At 36.7% G+C, this 23,443-nt stretch overlaps 1 protein-coding gene and 1 long non-coding RNA gene across 2 annotated transcripts in view; both read right to left on the bottom strand.

Moving 5' to 3' along the window:
* Window positions 1-23,443, bottom strand: part of LOC136858152 (mpv17-like protein 2) — a 77,769-nt gene that overhangs the window by 49,275 nt on the left and 5,051 nt on the right. The gene's annotated exons all lie outside the window — the stretch shown is intronic.
* LOC136858153 (uncharacterized) lies at window positions 514-21,155 on the bottom strand. The gene is made up of 5 exons (XR_011017602.1): window positions 18,673-21,155; window positions 18,322-18,473; window positions 17,831-18,136; window positions 9,119-10,969; window positions 514-1,272 (listed from the first exon to the last, which is right to left on the bottom strand). It is a non-coding gene; the product is annotated as an uncharacterized lncRNA (long non-coding RNA).

Genomic DNA, 23,443 nt, shown 5'->3' with positions numbered 1-23,443 from the left:
CTTGCTTATAGATAGCTGCAATTACTGCTTTTGTGCAATCTGAAGGTACTTCACCAACACTCCATCCTAATGTTACTACTCTATGAAGCCACTTCATCGCTGCCTTTCCACTATACTTCACCATTTCAGGTCTAATTTCATCTATTCTTGCTGCTTTATGAGAATGGAGTTTGTTTACCATCCTTTCCACTTCCTCAAGCGTAATTTCACAAACATCATTTTCCTCCTCACCACGAGTTTGGTTGTTCGCGACACCACCAGGAAGATATCCTTTTAAGTTGAGAAAATTTTCAAATTTTCAACATTTTAAGCAAGCCTCGGACAAAAATGTATAGAAATCAAAATAGTACTGGAGGCCTGGGGAATATAGTGGTGGATAGAAAACAAAATTGAAACAAAATAGCTACAAAATGGCAAGTTTTTACTGCTCTCTGAGGAAATTTCAACAGAAGTAAAGGTTGACAATTTACCAACTTAAGTGCAGTAAAATAATTTCTCTCTCTCTCTTTTTTATTTTGATTCAACACTATACAATAAAACTTTCACAAAAAGAACAATTATACATGCGTGCAACGAAGGTTTTGTGTAATTACTTCTGCATGCTGCTATGCTATTCCCTCCTATTTGCTGTGGCGCTGAAAAATTGATTAGCTGTGTCGACTGACATTTTGTGCATATTTCTGCTAAGTAGTTTGCTCAATATTTAAAGACATTAAAGGAAAGAATTAGGGTTTTTTAAAAACAATTCCTAGATTTAGGTGGCTATAATGGAGTAAAAATTTATTTTCTCCACAAAGTGGGGAAGCGACTGCACCCCCCTCAACCCCCCCCCCCAATCGCCATTACTGTTTAAGATTGCTATGTCCTTCAAGGATTCTATCTTGTCGAAAAATAGCTGAAGAAACTAGTCCTAGCTGAATTAATGTACAGTAATATATTGATTAGGTGGATAGCAAATCCTTTCAAGTAAGAAAATGTCAAAACCATCAGTATGGACTTGAAAACGAAGTTCATTCCTTACTGCAGTCGAACCTTGCTTTTTGGAATGATCTCGAGATTAGGTTCGTTCCAACACACGAGTTTCCGGCAGTCACTGGCGGATGCATGCACCGCCCTGTGTGCATACGCCGGTTTGGGATTGGTCAACGGCTGGTCCCGAACTTGATCGTGTTGGAACACTTCCTGGACAGCAATCTGACTAGTAAACAAAGAGTTTGGCACGCATTTTGTCTTGTCTTACCATAACCTTACGTTTCCTTGCGCTGTCCTGTCCTGTTCATTCGTGGAAAGAAAGAAAGAAAGGATAAATAAATAAATAAATAAAAAAGATGGAAGGTAAGTGCTTTATTTTAGTCATAAAGTACTGATGAAATTCAATATATATATATATATATATATATATATATATATATATATATATATACATGGCATATTACATCACGTATTTTAAAAGTTAATAAATTAATAAAAATACGAAACACACGAGATTGCTCCAAGTCTTAGGCCTGTATTACGCTGTTTAAGAACTATGGTTTAAATAACTTGGATCAAAGAAATTTGATAAGTAGGATGAGTGGTGTCTTTAAAAGTAGGAAAGATCACAAACTATATATATAAAATAACTTGTCCTGACTGACTGATTCATCATCGCCGAGCCAAAACTACTGGACATAAAGAAATGAAATTTTGGGGATATATTCATATTAAGATGTAGGTGCTCGCTAAGAGAGGATTTTTGGATATTCCGTCCCTAACGGGGTGAAAAGGGGGGTGAAATTTTAAAAAGAGTGTATCTATATCTCAAAACTTTAAAAGTTTACAGATGTAAAAATTGGTATTTAGAATCTTCTTTTAAAATAAGGATACACGTATTGTTTTGTTTTTCTGAAAACCCCAATAGGAGGGGTGGAAAAGGGTGAAAATGGGGAAAAATGGGTTGAATGCCTTCAATCAGGATACCGGTACTTATATCTCAGAAACTGAAGATATTACAGACCTGAAAATTGGTACTTTTAATCTCTTTTAAAAATAAAGAAACTCGTATTTTTTTGTTTTTGGAAAATCCAATTAATGGGAGGGTGAAAAGGGGGTGAATTTTTAAAATGAGTGAATCTATATCTCCAAACTTTTAAAGTTTGCAGATGTAAAAAGTGGTATTTGGAATCTTCATTAAAAATAAAGAAACAGGTATTTTTTTGTTTTCGGAAAATCGCAATTAGAGGAGTGAAAAGGGGTGGAAAATGGGTTGAATGCCTTTAATGAGGTTACTTATATCTCAGAAAATGAAGATATTACAGACCTGAAAATCGGTGTTTGGGATCTCCTTTAAAAATAAAGAAACACGTATTTTTTTGTTTCTGGAAAATCCAATTAAGGGAGGGGGTGAAAAGGGGGTAATATTTTAAAATGAGTGTATCTATATCTCAAAACTTTTAAAGGTTATAGGTGTGAAAATTGGTATTTAGAATCTCCTTTAAAAATAAAGAAACACGTATATTTTGTTTTCGGAAAATCCAATTAAACAGGAGTGACAAATTGGGGTGAATTTTTGAAAGACTATATCAACAGAATATCTTGGAAACGTAAAATGTTACAGACGTAAAAAGTGGGTGTTTGGAATCTCCTGTAAATGTAAAGAAACATAGGTGATTTGTTTTTGGAAACTCCACTTAAGGGAAACTCAAAAGGGGTGAAATTTTGAAATGAGAATTTTTACAGTATATCTAAAAAACTTAACATGTTACAGAAGTGAAAAATAGTATTTTTTTATCTCTATTAAACATAAAGAAACGTGTATTTTTAGTTTTCGGAAATATCACCTGGGTAGAGAGGGGGGGGGGTTAAAGTGACTGAAAATGGTGTTGAATTCTTTTAATTAGGCTACTGATATATCAAAAATGAAGATTTTACAGACGTTAAATTTGATATTTTCAATCTGCTTTAAAAGTAAAAATACACTATTCTCTTAAAATCCAATGAAGCGGGGGGGGGGGGGTGTGTGTGAAAGAATTGAAAAATTAATTGGCTTAATTGTATGAGAATACATACATCTAATAAAAACTAAAGTTATTACAGATGTGAAAATTCGTATTTGGATCTCCTTTAAAAACAAAGAAAAACGCGTTTTGGGCGGGAAACCATCTTGGAGGGCGGGAGTGTAAAGGAGTTGAATTCTTTTCATGAGGACACATAAATAAAAAACTGAAGAAGTTAGAGTCGTGATAATTGGTATTTAGAAGATCCTTTACTATTAAAGAAACAAGTATTTTTTTCGGGAAAGTTCACTTATGGGGGGGGGGGGGATAGTGTGAAATGAAGTGCAAAAAGTAAATTACTTTTATGGGGATACTTATAACTCAAAACTGAAGGTAATAGACGTGAACATTGGTGTTTGGAATCTCCCTTAAACATAAAGAAACAAGCCTTCTTTTCATTTCTTTTTGTGGGGGGGGGGGGGGTGTTGGCGGTAAATAAACTTAACGGCGGTGGGGTGTAGAAGGAGGTGAGACCAATTGATTTTTCTGTTATTAATGTACTTACAAGGATCCTCCGTTGCTCAGGCGGCACCGCGCCGGCCTCTCAAAGCTGGGTTCCGTGGTTCAAATCCCGGTCACTCCATGTGACATTCATGCTGGACAAAACGGAGGCGGGACAGGTTTTTCTCCGGATACTCCGGTTTTCCCTGTCATCAGCCATTCGAGCAACACATAATAATAATAATAATAATCATGTTCCGGACCGTCGTCAAATGTGCGGACCGCGCTGGCAACGGCTCCTGGACGGGTAATGACTAAGAATGCAGTCCGGCCGCGGGTTCAGTGCCGCCAAATCACCCAATATGACACCACGCCGGATCTCCTGAAGGATTTTATCCATATTAAAAATGATTAAAGGAAAAGATGGCAAAGATTTACGGACCCAACTGACCAGGAGGAATACCTGAGCCTAGCCCGGGAAGTACGAAATCGATTGCTGGAAATGAATATTGAAAAATGGGAGGAAACGTGCTGTAAAATAATAGAAAACGAGTCAGATCGCAAATTTCGGCGGATTATATATCTAAAACAATAAGCATTCAATTATAAATTTCAGTATAATACCGTAGCGCAGCACGGGTATCTTGCTAGTAATCTATATATATAAAGTAGCATGTCCTGACTGACTGACTCATCATCGCCGAGCCAAAACTACTGGACATAAAGAAATGAAATTTTGGGGATATATTCATATTAAGATGTAGGTGCTCGTTAAGAGAGGATTTTTGGATATTCCGTCGCTAAGGAGGTGAAAAGGGGGGTGAAATTTTAAAATGTGTGTGTTTATATCTCAAAACTTTAAAAGTTTAGAGATGTGAGAATTGGTATGTAGAATCTTCTTTAAAAATAAGGAAACACGTATTTTTTTGTTTTCAGACAATCCCAATAGGAGGGGTGAAAAAGGGGTTGAATGCCTAATCAGGATACCGGTGCTTATATCTCAGAAACTGAAGATATTACAGACCTGAAAATTGGTACTTTTGATCTCTTTTAAAAATAAAGAAACACGTATTTTTTGTTTTTGGAAAATCCAATTAATGGGAGGGTGAAAAGGGGGTGAATTTTAAAAATGAGTGAATCTATATCTCCAAACTTTTAAAGTTTGCAGATGTAAAAATTGGTATTTAGAATCTTCATTAAAAATAAAGAGACACGCATTTTTTTGTTTTCGGAAAATCGCAATAGGAATCGTGAAAAGGGGTGAAAAAGGGGTTGAATGCCTTTAATGAGGCTACTTATATCTCAGAACCTGAAGATATTACAGACCTGAAAATTGGTGTTTGGGATCTCTTTTAAAAATAAAGAAACACATATTTTTTGTTTTTGGAAAATCCAATTAATGGGGGGTGAAAAGGGGGTGATTTTTTAAAATGAGTGTATCTATATCTCAAAACTTTTAAAGTGTATGGATATAAAAATTGGTATTTAGAATCTCCTTTAAAAATAAAGAAACACGTATTCTTTTGTTTTCGGAAAATCCCAATAGGAAGGGTGTAAAAGGGTGAATAATGGGTTGAATGCCTTTAATGAGGCTACTTATATTTCAGAACCTGAAGATATTACAGACCTGAAAATTGGTATTTGGGATCTACTTTAAAAGTAAAGAAACACAGGTATTTTTTCGTTTTTGGAAAATTCAAATATTGGGGGGTAAAAAGGGGGGTGTGAATTTTTGAAAATGAGTGTGTCTACATCTTAAAACTTTAAAATTTACAGATGTAAAAATTGGTAGTTAGAATCTCCTCTAAAAATAAAGGAACACGTATTTTTTTTGTTTCCTGTAAATCCCAATAGGAGGGGTGTAAAAGGGTGAAGAATGGGTTGAATGCCTTTAATGAGGATACTTACATTTCAGAACCTGAAGATATTACAGAACTGAAAATTTGTATATGGGACCTCCTTTAAAACTAAAGAAACACGTATTTTTTAGTTTTTTGAAATTCCAATTAATGGCGGTTAAACAGGAGTGACAAATTGGGGTGAATTCTTTGAAAGGCTATATCTACAGAATATCTTGGAAACGTAAAATGTTACAGACGTAAAAAGTGGGTGTTTGGAATCTCCTGTAAATGTAAAGAAACATAGGTGATTTGTTTTTTGAAACTCCACTTAAGGGGAACTCAAAAGGGGTGAATTTTAAAATGAGAATTTTTACAGTATATCTAAAAAACTTAACATGTTACAGAAGTGAAAAATGGTATTTTTTATCTCTATTAGACATAACGAATCGTGTATTTTTAGTTTTCGGAAATACCACTTGGGTGGTGGGGGGTGGGTAAAAGTGACTGAAAATGGTGTTGAATTCTTTTAATTAGGCTACTGATATCTCAAAAGTGAAGATGTTACAGACGTGAAATTTGATATTTGCAATCTGCTTTAAAAGTAAAAAATCCAATGAAAGGGGGGGGGGGGGGTAAAAGAATTAAAAATTTAATTGACTTAATTATATGAGAATGCATACATCTAATAAAAACTAAAGTTGTTACAGACGTGAAAATTCGTATTTAGATCTCCTTTAAAAACAAAGAAAAACGCGTTTTGGTGGGGAAACCATCTTGGAGGGTGGGAGTGTAAAGGAGTTGAATTCCTTTCATGGGGACAAATAAATCAAAAACTGAAGAAGTTAGAGTCGTGATAATTGGTATTTAGAAGATCTTTTACTATTAAAGAAACAAGTATTTTTTGCTGGAAAATTCACTTAGGGGGTGGGGGGTGGGAAGAGTAGTGTGAAATGAAGTGAAAAAAGTAAATTATTTTTATGGGGATACTTATATCTCAAAACTGAAGACAATAGATGTGGACATTGGTGTTTGGAATCTCCTTTAAACATAAAGAAACAAGCCTTCTTTTAATTTTTTTGGGGGGGGGGGAGGGGGGGGCGGGGGTGGCGGTAAATAAACTTAACGGCGGTGGGGTGTAGAAGGAGGTGAGACCAATTGATTTTACTGTTCTTAATGTACTTATAAGTATCCTCCGCTGCTCAGGCGGCAGCGCGCCGGCCTCTCACAGCTGGGTTCCGTGGTTCAAATCCCGGTCACTCCATGTGACATTCGTGCTGGAAAAAACGGAGGCGGGACAGGTTTTTCTCCGGATACTCCGGTTTTCCCTGTCACCAGCCATTCCAGCAACACATAATGGTAATAATAATAATAATAATAATAATAATAATAATAATAATAATAATAATAATAATAATAATAATAATAATAATGTTCCGGACCGTCGTCAAATGTGCGGACCGCGCTGGAAACGGCTCCTGGACGGGTAATGACTAAGAATGCAGTCCGGCCGCGGGTTCAGTGCCGCCAAAGCACCCAATATGACACCACGCCGGATCTCCTGAAGGACTTTATACATATTAAAATGATTATAGGAAAAGATGGCAAAGATTTACGGACCCAACTGACCGGGAGGAATACCTGAGCCTAGCCCGGGAAGTACGAAATCGATTGCTGGAAAGGAAGATTGAAAAATGGGAGGAAACGTGCCGGAATCTAATAGAAAACGAGTCAGATCGGGAATTTTGGTGGACTCTCGCAGAAAACGAGTCAGATCGCGAATTTCGGCGGATTATATATCTAAAGCAATAAGCATTCAATTATAAATTTCAGTATAATACCGTAGCGAAGCACGGGTATCTTGCTAGTATGAAGATAAAGTTGGAATTCAAGAGGACAAATTGTGGCAAATATTTGATTATTTATTTATTTATTTAATAGCACACAAATGTACATTAAAAATACATTAATCTTTCGCATATTCTAGTAGGCCTAAAGATTTTGTTCGCTTGTTGCACTTGCTGAAATGGTAGCGATCGCAATGTTTATCACACAACATACAAACATACAATGTAGGGACGGTTCATGAAAGCCTGATCACCGGCATAGACGATTGTGAAACCCATGTACAACCAGCCTATTCAAAGCACTTCTCACATCAGTATTTGGACCGGTCCAGCTGCGGTCAGTCATAGCATCAGTTAAGTAAAAGTCCAGGCTGATTTCTGCTTGTTTTCTCTTTCTCTCTTGGAGAACTTTGATTATAGGAAGGGGAGTTAGGGATTGGAATAACTTATCAAGGGAGATGTTCAATAAATTTCCAACGTCTTTTCCATCAAATAAGAAAATGCTGGGAAAACATCAGATACGGAATCTGCCACCTGGGTGACTGCACTAAATGTAGATCAGTAGTGATTGATGAAACAAACATAAATATGTTTATAAATATTTGCGATGAAGGAAATACAGTGATTGAGCAAATGGTATTATTCACATCACTACGAGTTAGAAGAGAAGTGGCATTTTGGATTCTGCAACGACAGCAGATAATCTGCACTTAAATATGCAACAAGATTACGGTTGAGGATGCATGGGTGCCCATAGGATAGTTTGTAGCATTGGGGGGGGAGAGGGGCTAGACTGGGGGTATGTAGTATTTTTAATATTTTTGAAGATGAATGGCGACTTTTACTCCACAGTAGAATACCACACATGGTATCCCCTACCACTTTTAGGTAAAACCGATTTTTAAATAATTTTCTTAAAAGAAAACACCTTACTATATTAGATTATTTTCCTTTCCCTTAGAGCTAAGGGGGGGGGGGGGCGTCCTCACCTTGCCACCAGGCATGGGCGCCCATGTGAGGATGTAAGGAGAAAATAAATGTTTTCAGCTCCCAACACTTGGCAGAAAATACTGTTTAAGGGAACTACTCATATTGTTACATTTCCATTATGAAAGTTGATCATTTTATCATCGTAAGACACTACACTCACAAGTCAGTCACAACCTTCGGTTCATAGAGATCCGGGTTCAATTCTTGGCCAGGTCTGGCTCATTCCACGGACACAGAAACTGGGTGTTTGTGTTTGTCTCAACACACTGTGCTTCATTGACAGAAATCACTGCCAACCAACCAAGAAACATGTAATATTAAATACATTCCTCCACAACATATGCAATGCAGTTTGCTCGCATGACCCAACTAGGGTGTGGGGAAAGCAGTGGAACAAGAGAGGGGTTTGATAACAAACAAACTACACATAATTCACCCAGAATATACAGCTGAATATTCACATGGGAATGTACATTGTAATAAAATTTTTATTGAATGCATCAAGTAAAACTAAAATACTGAACAACAGAAATAAAAACTATAGTATTATTATTATCATTAAGAGCAAGAAGTGAGGTGGCAGAAAGATGAAGATGAAGCGTGAACTGACTCTCTACTTATTTTGGATTCTGCAACAACATCAAATAATCCTCACTTAAATAAGAGAAAGGAAACTGGAATGTGGATATTTCCAAGATACAGTATTTGATGCAGTGTATAGTATTATCTCTGATTACAACATGGCATTAAACATTGGTGAAATTATGTGATCAAATTAGTAAGAAAGTTCTTTCACAGTGTAATACCGACCTTAACAGTAGATTAATTGGAAGATCAATAGAGAAATGAACAGCACAATTGTATGATTTATTAAAACTAATTACATTTCCTTAAGCCTACCAGTAAATCACTTTTAAAATATACCAATATTTACTAGAATTACAAAATTAAGAGAATGTTAACTTACTGTTCAATCCACTTTCAGGCCTAAGTGAATTCCTAGTCATCCATGAGGGAACACCGCGGACATCGGGCGAATGTTCCCGAGACTTTTATGGAGGGGAAGTCGTGATGTCCTGGGACATCAATACCACAAGGTTGCTAATCGACTTGTTCAAAAAGCACCAGAAAGAGGTGGGTTCTTTTAAAATGAGAACCAAGAGGGCAATGTGGAAGACAATTGCAGAGGAATTGTCCATCATAACGAACAGGAAGATCACAGAACACAACTGTGAAAACAGGTGGAGGGTTTTAGGCCGGAATTATAAGAAATACGTGGACAACAAGAACGCAACAGGGAGTGGAAGAAAAGTATTTGAGTACGCTGAAGAGATGGCAGCAAAAAGAACGTCTATCCTGAACTGGTCCTCAGTTTGGATACCATAGTTGAAGTACCCTCTACAGGGAATACTGGGATGGGAAGCAGTGGAGTAACTCTGCCTAGTGGACAAAAGATCCTTCGGAAGACTGGGGTCAAAAGGGCAAGTATTTGGCAGCAGATGCGGCAAGACAGGGTGGACTTCCAGAAGAAGAAATTAGAGCAGGAAGAGAGGAAATTGGCACTGCTACAAAGAAGAGTGGAGCAATAAGATAAGAGAATACTACTCAAAGAAAGAAAGGTTTTGCTGTTTGAGAAACAGGCATTCCCAGATAAAGGGAACTGAAAGGTATAGTAATGATTAGTATTAATTTTTGATATCTGAACCAATCTCTTTTTAGTTTTGACTCAATTTCTAACTGTTAGGTTCTTAAGTCTGCCAAAACTAATTTTCAGTACATAAATTTGTAAACTACTTCAAAAAGGAAACGTATGGTAAGAGATTTATCCCTGAAAATGTAATTTAATTTAATTAAGTTGTAATTCTGTGTCCACTTTTCCATGTCATTTTCCCCAATGGATGTCTTGCACCGTAGTGTCTGAGCTGTGGTTCAGTTCAGGATGGACATTCTTTTTGCTGCCAAGAAGTTCATCCATCTCTTCAGAATACTCTTATTGTCCACGTATTTCTCATAATTCCGGTCTAAAACCCTCCACCTATTTTCACAGTTGTGTTCTGTGATTTTCCTGTTCGTTAAGATGGACAATTCCTCTGCAATTAATTAAGTTATTCCTTTCTCAGGTATAATTCTTCTGTTAGCATATGTTTTCTTTTTTAGGTTATAAATTAATTTAATCAAAGTTAGTTTTGGCAGATTGAAAAACCTAACAGTTATGAACCATCAGTGTTAAATCATAAAACTTAAACAAGTAAATAACCAGAAATTATTATGAAGTCCTGAACTTTTTCCAACAGCAAAACTACATTCTTAATGAATTAGCTACATGGTCTCTTATCTCTCTAGCATTTCTGTCATTTTCAGGTTCATCATCTTCAATATCTAATCTTCTTGTAGAGGTAAGACATTTTCAGGGACGTTGTCATTTAAGAGAACCTCATCGTTAATGGCTATATTGTGCAAAACACAGGCTGCCCTTATCAAATTAACAATGTAAAACAAATCTCTTAGTTTCACATGATACATTTGTCGAAATTTCTGTTTTAATATGCTGAAAAAGTGTTCTACAACATACTGATTTTTGGAAAGTTTTACATTAGAATTTTGTTGCTGAGGGGTGAGATTGCCTCGGTCCTTGAAAGGGGTCAATAAATTTTGTCAGAGCGGGTATCCGCTATCTCCTAGTAAATAATATTGTCCACATTTTTCAGGCAAGTTTTTCCCTATTGGAGATTCCTAAAAATCTACTGTCATGGATAGAACCTGGATATCCTACAAATATATCCCTGATTTTCCTGTTGTGATCAACTACAGCTTGCATCTGAAAAATAAAAATAAAGCATTCGGTATTAGGCTATTTCATAATCATGGCTGTTCTCCTCTAGTCATGAGAATGTAAGTCCCTGTACAAATTAATTTCATATTTTACTGTATATTTCACTAATTTCTATAAGCAATGAATTTTCTGGTAGGAGCAGGTTATTTGTAAACTTAAGCCTACTGTTTGAATGAAATGAAAGTTCACTTAATTGAATGGAAACAAATGACACACACACACACACACAATATATAATGTTATGCCCTTCAGAATGCAAGCCTCAATGAAATTAATGAATGCCTCCACAACCTTCTATTTGTAACTAGTTATGTGGCCTCGCTTAGTTTCGTTCCTGTCATTTTCCAGTAGAAACAGACAAACCATTTCCGTCTTGGCCTCCCTCTTCTCTAACCTCCTCCATTCATCTCACAATCCCACCACCGAAGATGGTTTATATATACAGCTTCATCAACTGAGTTTAATCCTTCACCTCCACATTCTGAGTACCCTCCTGCCATTGTTCCATCCTGTTTGTACCAGCGATCATTGTCGCTACTTTCATGCCCATTACTCTATTACTCTAACTTATGAATAAGATATCCTGAGTCCAACCAGTTTTCACTTCCATACATCAAAGATGATGTGAAGATAGACCAGTATGAATACATGGTAAATATACTTTCATCCCGAAGCTGACCTCTCCGAGAATGTTGTTGATCGCAACTGCAAGCTCACTGCATCAGCTTTGCTGCACCTTCTTTCAATCGGAATATACTACCATCCTGGGGGAATACACATGTACCTGATTTACCTGATCCAGCTGTGTACTCCAGATCTGGTATTTAATTCTCTTAGGTTTCTTCTCAACTGACATCACTGCACTCTCAGAAAAGGTAATTTTCAGATCATAGTCACTGGATCTATCTTCAAGTCCTAAGATATTACATTGCAGGCTTTCAGCACAGTCTGTCATTAGAACCAAGTCGTTGGCATAGGCCAAACTGCTTGCTTCATTTCCACCAAACACAATCCCTCCTGACACTTTGTATCCAATGGCACAAGTTCCATGCAAGGTAGGAACAATGAACGTAAAATAGTACAGCCTTGTCTAACTCCTATAATGACCATGAAGCACGAATTCATTCTACCATCATTTTTTATTTACAAAACTGCCTCCCAATGGAGGTAGCCTCAAAGGACTCAGTATACCCGTATGACAATAATAATTAACATTGAAATTATAATTACAATATTAAAATATGAAACATGATATAAATTTCAAACAACACCTAGGTGTGTGGATTAAGGTTAAGGCCAACTGTCAACATAAATGCCTTTGATCAATTTTAATAATCTACCCTTAATCCCAAAAACCTGCAGTATAGCCAGCACCTTTTCCCTTGGAACTACCTTGCATGGTACAGATCGGGCCAGCTAGAAAGACATCCGGTGAGGGGAAGTGTGCGAGTGAGAAAGCAGAGCCGTGAGAGTGAGAACGCTGACTTCCCCTTCTCGCTCAGTGTTGTGGCAACGTACAGTTGACCCAAAATATTTGTTATAACTGACATTTAACACTCCCCAGATTTTCAGTTAGTGGAATTCCCTTCCGGCTGTAAATTACAGACATACCTAGCTGAAATGAATGCATTTAGAAGTGTTACAGATGACAGATAGATTGAAGGAGTTAGAACATAATTTAACCTCTTATTACAGTAGTTGTCAAAATCATTTCCGTGTATCAATTTGCGTAGTCCTTATTTTAAATTATAATTTGATGTAAAATTAACTTTACGACGCTGTAGATGTTCAGTGTAGAATATGGTTTGCTACAACACCAGGCTTCATAACCTGAGCCACGTCATGTAAAATAACTCAATAATAATAATAATAATAATAATAATAATAATAATAATAATAATAATAATAATAATAATAATAATAATAATAATAAGCTACAAGAAAATTTAAAAACTCTCAGATACTATGCGGAGGAGGATTAATTTTTACGGTCATCTTCTCCTCAGAATGAACTCTATGATTAAACGAACAAATCTTGACTTCTTCCGTAACCCAAAACAAAATTGAACTGGTTTAAAGAAACTGACAAAGATATGGTAGAATAAAAAATTACAGAAAATTCACTATTCGGTCGAACAGCTAAAGTAATAACTAAAGAAGAAAACATAACGTTCCAAAACAAATCTACATTAACAGCCAAAACTATTATCTCGGAAGACGAGAAGAAACGAAGATCAAAAAGAATGAAGAAATACTGGGCACTAAGAAAAGAACAATGCACAGAGAAAGAATTGATTCTACATACCCCAAAGAGGGTGAAACGAAATAATAATAATAATAATAATAATAATAATAATAATAATAATAATAATAATAATAATAACTTTCGCTTTAAGGCGAGAAAGCAGTGTTAGATTATATGATCGTTTGTCCCTAGCTACTTAATGCCAATATTTTGTTGCTTTCTTGTAAAATAAGAAATGTGACTTAACGATATGACATATGTAATTATATAATTGTTCTCAGGTACAGAAACAAAATATAATTCATAAAAGGAAACACCATAAAGGGTCTACATATGCTGAGTAACAACGTATGTATACGAAGATAACTTAAGTGGCACTAGAAATAATTAATAATATAATGACACTATAATTATTCACAAAATGAGCACATTCTTGTTTTATTATATCCACTACATCTCTTCAATTCCACTGAGTCCTCCGTCATTACTTCTGTCGTCCTCACCGGATGACGTGTCATTGGCTCCCAGCTGGATCGCAAAGGACTCCATAATGTCTTCAAGATGTTCCCCAGCCCTTATGTTCCAGTCTTCAGCGGATATTGACGCGAATTTCTGTCTAGTGAGTTTCTCCACATCGTCAACAGTGAAGGTGACGTGAGAAGCTACCCAGTTCTTCACTTTTGCCCACATTATTTCAATACTGTTTAATTCAGGGTGATATGGGGGCAGTCAAATTACCGTGTGTCCATACTGTTCCATGAGTTCATCTAGGACGTAGGTTTTGTGTGCCGGCTTGTGCAATTTGATAAGCTCATAAAGCTCGTGTTTGTACATCATCTCACAGTGTGGAATGTTCCTATTCACTAGCCAGGAGATCGTCACTTCACGTGAGCTGGAGGTTGGAGCACGATCTACTTCCTTGTTGTGATATGACGCGTAGTCAATCACGAGAACACTGCGAGGTGGAAGATATCTTTCATATCTTTCATTCTCTTAAAAAAAAAGTCACTATTCATGTCATCGTGGTAGTCGCAACTCTTGCTGCCAGACTTCCAGATTAGCAGACAGTTTTCGATGAAACCCATTTCACCGCCAGCATGTACAACTATCCTCCGCTCGATATTGAGCATTTTTTTATAAACAAACCTTTTGTATTTTATGTCATGTTTTTCCATTAGGATGCACTTCTTCTCGTTCTTTTTTTTCTGATGATATCCTAATGATTGAAGAATTCGCTTGACACTAGTATTGGATCCTTTGAACTTTGAGTCTTTATCTAACTTTGCACGAATTTTTGAAACTGTAGGTAAACATTTTTCATCTAAATAAAAATTGCTAACAATACGACATACGGCACCTTCGTCAAAGTCGTCCAATCCAGTAATATTCTTTGTGCGCATTTTGTTTTTGTTTGGTGTTTCAAACAGACTATCCATAGGTTTTCCTAATTCTTTCGTTTTTCGTTCTTAATCCGTACCAAAGAACTTTCTGACACTCCAACAGCTGCTGCTGCTACTCTTTCCTGCACTTTCTTACAATCTATCACAAACTTTTCTTCCATTGCTTCCCTTTCCATAAAGTCTATAACGTTCAAGATTGCTGCACGAGTCTGACTCTTTAGCACCTTATGATGCAGGCTACTTTTAACGCCTTCCATACTGTCACAGATAGGCCTAACGTACACCACCACTAACCACAGTTACTACTCAACGGGAAATTAGAAAGCAGAGCACGGCAGCTGAGTGTAAACTTATGCACTGAACTGTCCTTGTAGCAGGAGCTCTGTTAGGAGGGGATACGCTATGCGAGATAGTACAAAGTGCGCATGCACTCCCAGATGTCTTCCTAGCTGGCCCAATCTCTATATTGATCAACAAAATCCTTCGATAGTTGTTCCATTGCTTACAGATAAGTGCAGTTACTGCTTTTGTCCAATCTGAAAGTACCTTACTAGCATTCCATGCTAATCTTAATATTCTGTGAAGCCATTTCATCCCTGCCTTCCACACTATATTTCACTATTTCAGGTCTAATTTCATTTATTCTTGCTGATTTATGACAATTTACCATTCTCTCCACTTCCTCAAGCATAATTGAATGGATGCATGCTAAATCAGGCTAGCCATAATTTTCTGAAATTGGAGGAAGTTCCTCACCGATTAAAAAAAAAATACTTTTCGGAGGATAAAATTAACTTATTTTTGTTTGGCAATGTTAAAATAAAGCTTCTTTCAGATGAAAACAAAAAAATATGTTAATTTTATCCTCAACACATTTAATTTTTTCCATGAGTGAGGAACTTTCCCTAATTTAAGAAAATGATGGTTAACCTGTTTCTGCGTGCATCCATTCAATTTCACCTACATCACTGTCCTCCTCCTAATGAGCTCAGGAGATAGAGGGGTTCGAACACCACTATCGGCAGCCATGAAGATGGTTTTCTGTGGTTTCCCTTAAGTAAGCTTATGGCTGCTTCCTTCCCACTCTCAGCCCTTTCCTGCCCCCTCGTCGCCGTAAGACCTACCTTTGTCAGTGCAACATAAAGGAAAATTGTAAAAAAGAAAAAAATGAACACTTTATAATCTCCTATCGCTCCACTCATCCAAATACCACTAACTCCTAACACATCAAGGTGCATCTTCTTTGCTGACTCAGCTAGTTCTACTTTCTTTCTTTCTTTTTTTTTCAATAAGCCCCCATTAATATTGATAGATTCCATCGAATTCAATTTCCTTCACCAAGTTGTTTCCAAGGAGTCCCTAACCTGTCGGATGGAAGTAGGACTCCATTACTCCCGTAAGTTCCAGGCTTGATCGGTATTTTCTGTGAAGCAGAATGTTACCCTACTTAAGCATACTTTCAATGAGGATTTCTCCTCCAATGGGATAGGAACCACCAGTCCTGGCTGCCTGAGCAAAGGAGGGTCGTGTCTCTCAAACTGACCGAGATACTCACTCATAGCAAGTTGTATCCCGACTCTCAGGAGCACTTACTAGACCACTAAGCCATTGGCCACGGTTCATCAATTAGGACGTGACTAGAGTAAACCTCACCACAAACTATTTAATCAGTGGAAATAAAATAAAACATAATTTCAGTGTACTGAAGTACTAGTAAGGAGAACAATTTCACATTAATAGAAAAAGAGAAGTTCCATTTGCACAAACAATATTTTTGAAAACACAAACCTCACTCCACAAGTCAGCTGGTCAAGAAGGTTGCAGTGTCCTGTACCTGGTATGTAAGGTTAACTACAAAACTGTGATGCAGGTGTGTGTTAAGTAGTGAACATTAAACCTGAGAATTTTCTGTCATTTTAAGTGCCTATTTTTTTTATTATTTTACTGCATATTTCCTAAATTTTAAGTGTTTGTTACTTTCGGGTTTTCATAAGAAAACTGAATTAAATGCTTGAACTTCCAGGCTTTATTTATAAGTGTTAGGTAAGTTTAGACTCCCAAGTGTAAATTATATTGAAATAAAAGATGTCAATAAATTCGTGTATAATGACAGCAGCCTTTCACCATAGTATGATTGCAGAAATTGGAGCCATTATCCTCCTGTGTGAAATGAAAACATAATACAGTACTAAATAATGCTACCTATTTTCTTCGGTCAATTCTGATAACCACCCACATGACAAGACATGCTGGTGACATGCTTTTTTTAATATGGCAATATGGCATAAAAAATTAAATTCTCTGGAATACAGGCTTTCAATAGACTTCCTGTAGGCATACAATCTGCACTAATTTTGCTATTATGTAAACAACAAACAACACAAGTTATGGGAACTTTACAATGCAATACATTTCAGCTGTAAGAGAACGTAACCCTGTTGTTAAATTCATGTTTCTTAGCATGCCTGTGTACAGTGTACTGTATTTGTAAATAAATATCTCCCTAGCTTATCCACTAAGTTTAAATCTGTTACCTATCTCCTCCATTAATGAGGCTATATTAACATTATTGTTTTTAATTTCTTACATCGGTTTATTGTGTACCTGTCTATGTACATCATTAAGTAGGATATTTTCTATCATACACCATACTAACTAAGTAAATTACCCCAATTTTCTGTCAATTGTTTTGTATTACGAATGTTTATGCGGTATTACTTTTGTAGACATGCTTACTCCACACTAATGTATTTGTGTATTCAACACTGTATTTAAATTTCATCCAGCTGTTCAGTACCTGCAGAATGACTGAGATACATTTGTAGAAACCCACCCAAAAATTCTGTGTTAGCCTTTCACTGGTATATACAGTAAGGGCGATTAAACATACTTCTGACTGCCCTGTTTAGCTTATTAAAAAAGTATTGATTTGGTACCATAATACCGAATACACTTATAATAACTTATAATAATATATTTTTAATATTGTAATTTTAATGTAAAGAACTTATACTGTCATGTGTGGGTATACTGAATTCTTCAGGGCTACCTCCATTGGGAGGCAGGTTTGTAAATACAAAATAATTTACTGAATGCAGTGAGAAAATAAAATTTGTTATAACCAACAATTTGAGTGTTTATAAATTCCCATCCTGTAGCCTACTAAATATTTTTAAATGTCCAAGAAATCGAAGGAAATACCTGTATCGAGAAGAATCCTTTCCTATTTATGTAGGAATCTGGGTCATTTTCAGATCTATCTATTTTAATGTGCCATCCATCAATGGCACCTACGACATTGGGAAAGCCGTTGTGTCAAAAGTGCTCTTCACTCAATGCCTTTTCCTCTTCTGTGGGCCAGGTAATTATCTGAGGAGACAAATTACTCAGAAAGAGTACCATTCTTTTAATTATCCAGTGCAGTGAACTTATCGTTACATCAAACCCGTCCGCAACATCATGGAAACTGGAGGTTTGGTGCCCAATGTACCAGAGAAAGATCAGAATCTGAAATTCAAAACATAAGAATATACCAAATTGTTCTCATTTTTAATAACTAAGTGGAATAAATTATCAGTTTAACTTCACTAAAGTACTCTTACAGGACTGCATTACAATAAATTACACCCTCCCCTTAAAATCACATGCACATTTTGTCGCCCAGTGAGTACATTTTATTATAATGAGCTAACCTGATGAAGTGCTGAAAATTTTCCGAACTGTCCATGGTGTTTTTTATGTTGATCACTCCTTTCAAACTGCTCCGAAATTCCTTCGACTACCCGGCGACTGATTCGGAAATGATCAAAAAATTTGTCGTCGTCGTACTGGGGTACTGTTTCTTCTGAAAGGTAAGTTTCAGTTAGTAGGTTTCTGTTTTAATCTGCCAGGATTACAAGGTCTCAAGTTTTAATTATATTTTATGTGGCCGTGACCCTGTGTCATTTCTACCACGAAAAAAAAAAAAAGAATAATTACTGAGTTTGGGCAGTAAAATCAGATATTGAAACCACGGGAATGTAACTGGCAACAATAAAACTTACCTAAATAATTTTCATTTCTCTTTCTTGGCTTTATTAACAGCATATCCAATTCATCGTCACTGGGCAAAGGTTCAAGAAAATCCTCGTCACTCATTTCACTAGAGGTTATGGCAGACAAATGACATGTGACAGAACAAGGAACAGAACAGGAGTAGAAGAGCACGTGGTCTGTCCAGTGAGTTTCCTCTCTCACGCATGTATTCCATTGCACATGTCCGTACTACCGGTACGTGCCACAGGCCGCGGACGAGTTTTGGCGATCAGCAACTGCTCTTTGAGGTATGTTGGAACGCCGAATTTGAGTACGTGCACGAGTCCGGGATTGGTTTGGTGTGTGTTGGAACGCTTTATCTTAACTGCACATGCGTCGGACGGTCAGGGACTTGCGTTGGAACGAACCTATTGAGAATCTCCAGCGTCAAATTGAGGAGTTGTATGTACCATAGAGAAGTAATAGATGGTATTAGTGATCACAAAGCTGTTTTTGTCGTAGTTAAAAATAAATGTGATAGAAAGGAAGGTTTTAAAAGTAAGACTATTAGGCAGTACCACATGGCCGATAAAGCAGGCATGAGACAGTTTAAAAAAAGTAATTTAATCGGTGGAAAACGGTAAATAAGAATGTAAACAGACTCTGGGATGGGTTTAAAGAAATTGTTGAGGAATGTGAAAAAAGGGTTTGTACCTTTAAAGGTGGTAAGGAATGATAAAGACCCACCTTATTATAATCGAGAAATAAAGAGACTAAGAACAAGGTGCAGATTGGAAAGAAATTAGAGTTAGAAATGGCTGTGGAAGTAAGGAGAAATTGAACGAACTTACTAGGAAATTGAATCTAGCAAAGAAGGCAGCTAAGGATAACATGATGGCAAGCATTATTGGCAGTTATACAAATTTTAGTCAAAAATGGAAGGGTATGTATAAGTACTTTAAGGCAGAAACAGGTTCCAAAAAGGACATTCCAGGAATAATTAATGAACAAGGAGAGTGTGTATGTGAGGATCTTCAAAAGGCAGAATTATTCAGTCAGCAGTATGTAAAGATTGTTGGTTACAAGGAAAATGTCCAGATAGAGGAGGTGACTAATGCTAAAGTAGTATTAAAATTTACATATGATAACAATTATATTTACAGTAAGAAACTAAAGTTGAAAACTAGAAAAGTGGCTGGAATTGATAAGATTTCTGGGGATATACTAAAGATAATGGGTTGGGATATAGTACCATATATGAAGTACTTATTTGATTATTGTTTGGTTGAAGGAGCTATACCAGATGAATGGAGAGTTGCTATAGTAGCCCCTGTGTATAAAGGAAGGGGCGATAGACATAAAGCTGAAAATTACAGGCCAGTAAGTTTGACATGCGTTGCATGTAAACTTTGGGAAGGCATTCTTTCTGATTACATTAGACATGTTTGTGAAATGAATAACTGGTTCGATAGAAGGCAATTCAGTTTTAGAAAAGGTTATTCCACTGAAGCTCAACTTGTAGGATTCCAGCAAGATATAGCAGATATTTTGGATTCTGGAGGTCGAATGGACTGTATCGCGGTTGACCTGTCTAAAGCATTTGATAGGGTGGATCATGGAAGACTACTGGCAAAACTGAGTGCAATTGGACTAGACAAAAGAGTGACTGAATGGGTTGCTATATTTCTAGAAAATAGATCTCACAGAATTAGAGTAGGCGAAGCTTTATCTGACCCTGTAATAATTAAGAGGGGAATTCCTCAAGGAAGTATTAATGGACCTTTATGTTTTCTTATATATATAAATGATTTGATTAAAGGAGTGGAATCAGATTATGTTATTCTCTATAGAGTAATAAATAAGTTACAAGATTGTGAGCAACTGCAAAATGACCTCGATAATGTTGTGAGATGGACAGTAGGCAATGGCATGATGATATCCGGGATTAAAAGTGAGTTTCACAAACAGGAAAAGTCCTCTCAGTTTTAATTTCTGTGTTGATGGGGTGAAAGTTCTTCTTGGGGATCATTGTAAGTATCTGGGTGTTAATATAAGGAAAGATCTTCATTGGGGTAATCACATAAATGGGATACAGATCTCTGCACATGGTTATGAGGGTGTTTTGGGGTTGTAGCAAGGATGTAAAGGAGAGGGCTTATACGTCTCTGGTAAGCCCCCTACTAGAGTATGGTTCCAGTGTATGGGACCCTCACCAGGGTAACTTGATTCAAGAACTGGAAAAAAATCCAAAGAAAAGCAGCTCGATTTGTTCTGGGTGATTTCCGACAAAACAGTAGCGTTACAAAAATGTTGCAAAGTTTGGGCTGGGAAGAACTAGGAGAAAGGAGACAAGCTGCTCGACTGAATGGTATGTTCTGAGCTGTCAGCAGAGAAATGGTATGGAATGACATTAGTAGACGAATAAGTTTGAGTGGCGTCTTTAAAAGTAGGAAAGAACACAGTATGAAGATAAAGTTGGAATACAAGAGGACAAACTGGGGCAAATATTCATTTATAGGAAGGGGAGTTTGGGATTGGAATAACTTACCAAGGAAGATGTTCAATAAATTTGCAATGTCATTGAAATAATTTAAGAAAAGGCTACGAAAACAACAGAATGATAGGGAATCTGCCATCTGGCGATTGCCCTAAAAGCAGATCAGTATTGATTGATTTTGATTGATTGAGACTGAAGGGCTTCGGGTGATGTGACCATACCATCAAAGTCGTGCTTCTTGCATCTTCTCTGGAATAGGTGCCACTTCCAACAGCCTTAGGAAATCTTCATTTCTGACATGGTCCAATTTCGTACGACACAGTTAGCAACGTAACATTTTCATCTCCAAATCATATGGAACCTGCTCGTGCTTTTGTGTTGTAGGCCAGCATTCAGACCCTTAGAGTGCAACTAGTCAGACCATGGATTTGTAGACCTTTCTTTTCAGGCAGGTGGGAACTTTCTTGTCAGACAGCACACAAGTGAACTGATCCCACTTCAGCCATGTAGCATTTATTCATACTCGGGTGTGTGGTAGTGTCTCTCCGTCTGAGGTAATAGGTGATCCAAGATATGTATTTAAATTGGTTAGCTTTAACTAGGTCTTGCCCGTCGATGTGAATGGTACCAGCAGTCTGCAAGCCACATTGCAGATAGGCCTACTCTGTTTTCGTAATGTTAAAGCACAAGCCAATTTCACTAAATGGTCTGTCCAAATTTGCAGGAGAAGTTCCAGACTCCTTCGGGACTGATCTGCAAGGAACATATCATCAGAATATATAATGGTCCACGAGTATGGCGTCTGGACGTCAGCTGTAACTATATCCATACATAAGATAAATAAGAGAGGTGACAGTGCTGAACCCTGATGAACTGCAACATTCATAGCAAAAGAGGGTGAGATTCCTGCCAGACAGAGAACCACACTGGTGACATGATAGAAATGTTGGGTCCATCGGATGTCAGATGGCAGTTTGGCTATGCAGGGTTTGGTGATTGTTGTCTTTGATCTGCATGACATGACTAACGTCTTGAGTCGCTGTTGGTTCCATCAAGATTTCAGCCAATTCACTCAGATATTATTGGATGAGGTAAAGTTACAAAGGGTAAACAAGTTGTAAGACAGGTACACTCATAAGGAGTTATTTTCATGTTTATATACTAACCGGTAGTTGCTAATTTGGGGATACGACAAGTATGTTAAATGCAGTAGAGTTTCACATCTCATTCTATATTAATTCTGTTATGCTGACATGTAGTTTTTCCTTGTTTTATCATAAGATAGGTTGCTTAATGTTAATGAAAGAGTAGTGCACCAGCAAGACAAACATGCATGTACACTAAATCAACCACACCTACAGGCATATGGCGAGACACCTGGTGACGAACGAATGTATCACTTCCCATTACTAAATTCAAACCTTAATTCTTGAGGAAATCTCCCTTCTGAACAATGGAGATTTTCTTCTGAAGATGTGGAGCAAAGTTCTCTATGAAAAGTAAAGAACTTCACCTTATTTTCTTGACACTGCGTAAGCCCAAAAAAAAAAGCCTACATCATGTCAGCAAAAACATTGTTTAGGAGTTACTGTTATTATAAGTGGCTCTTGATGCCAGAGATATGAGTTGTAGCACACGATATCAAATATTTTGTTATAAAAGTAAATATATTTCTATGGGTAAGTTGGCGAGTTCATGCCATTATAAATGGACACTTTTCTCTCCTACAAGTAATAAAATAATTCCATAACTGAAGCCTTAAAATATTTTTTAAAAAAACCAAACTGTTATTTGAGTATTAATCATTGAATGAATGTTCTACTATACATATTTAATATGCAGCTGTTCACAGGAAATTGTCATTGGAAACCGTATTTTGTTAAACCCAACAAAGTTTATGACATTAAAAATAAATTTTGTGAAACGGGCTAAATGTAACAATGTTATTTTATGTAGAATCTTCACATAACACAAATGACTTTTCTTTCAAAAAATATTTATTTTACAGATATATGCACTGAAAACTGTACAGCACAACACTAAGTGTATATTTTAATACAAATTATGGAGTAAAACTTTTGGTGTTTTTTATCTAGGGTAGCAAATAATCTACCATAGCCAGAAAGTTTTATTTTTTATAATGATGTTGCCATCAACGCCTTCCATGATCTCTATGGCCCTGATGTCTTGAATTGTTGCCATTAATGCTTTCACGGCCCGTACTTATAGACATGATACTGTATAGGCTTTTGGGCTTATGCCGTGTCAAGAAAATAAGGTGATATTCTTAATGCTTTGCAGAA

The sequence above is a fragment of the Anabrus simplex genome, chromosome 1 (genome assembly GCF_040414725.1).
Source record: "Anabrus simplex isolate iqAnaSimp1 chromosome 1, ASM4041472v1, whole genome shotgun sequence".
Classification (NCBI taxonomy): Eukaryota; Metazoa; Arthropoda; class Insecta; order Orthoptera; family Tettigoniidae; genus Anabrus; species Anabrus simplex.
The sequence above is the reverse complement of the archived record's forward strand: the minus strand, read 5'-3'. Positions and strand labels throughout refer to the sequence as shown.